A 1,039-nucleotide genomic window follows, 5' to 3' on the forward strand; every position below is an offset into this window, starting at 1 on the left:
AAACCTGACTGAACTCTTCAAATAGACCATTCCTCTGCAGATGATCAGTTAGCTGTTTACAACTACCCTTTCAAGAATTTTTGAGAGAAAAGGAAGGTTGGAGATTGGCCTATAATTAGCTATAGCTGGGTCAAGTGATGGCTTTTAAGTAATGGTTTAATTACTGCCACCTTAAAAGCCTGTGGTACATCCAACTAACAAAGATAGATTGATCATATTTAAGATCGAAGCATTAAATAATGGTAGGGCTTCCTTGAGCAGCCTGGTAGGAATGGGGTCTAATCATGTTGATGGTTTGGATGAAGTAACTAATGAAAATAACTCAGACAGAACAATCGGAGAGAAAGAGTCTAACCAAATACCGGCATCACGAAAGCAGCCAAAGATAACGATACGTCTTTGGGATGGTTATGAGTAATTTTTTCTCTAATAGTTAAAATTTTGTTAGCAAAGAAAGTCATGAACTCATTACTAGTTAAAGATAATGGAATACTCAGCTCAATAGAGCTCTTCAATGAGGATGTAAACTATTGACGAGATACTCTATCTCCCTTACAGAGTTTAGGTAGCTACTCTGCACTGTGTTGTTATATGGCATTAGAGAACATAAAGAAGGAATCATATCCTTAAACCTAGTTACAGCGCTTTCTGAAAGACTTCTAGTGTAATGAAACTTATTCCCTACTGCTGGGTAGTCCATCAGAGTAAATGTAAATGTTATTAAAAAATGATCAGACAGAAGGGAGTTTTCAGGGAATACTGTTAAGTCTTCTATTTCCATACCATAAGTCAGAACAAGATCTAAGATATGATTAAAGTGGTGGGTGGACTCATTTACTTTTTGAGCAAAGCCAATAGAGTCTAATAATAGATTAAATGCAGTGTTGAGGCTGTCATTCTCAGCATCTGTGTGGATGTTAAAATCGCCCACTATAATTATCTATCTGAGCTAAGCACTAAGTCAGACAAAAGGTCTGAAAATTCACAGAGAAACTCACAGTAACGACCAGGTGGACGATAGATAATAACAAATAAAACT

Source organism: Thalassophryne amazonica, chromosome 12 (genome assembly GCF_902500255.1).
Source record: "Thalassophryne amazonica chromosome 12, fThaAma1.1, whole genome shotgun sequence".
In the NCBI taxonomy this organism is placed as follows: Eukaryota; Metazoa; Chordata; class Actinopteri; order Batrachoidiformes; family Batrachoididae; genus Thalassophryne; species Thalassophryne amazonica.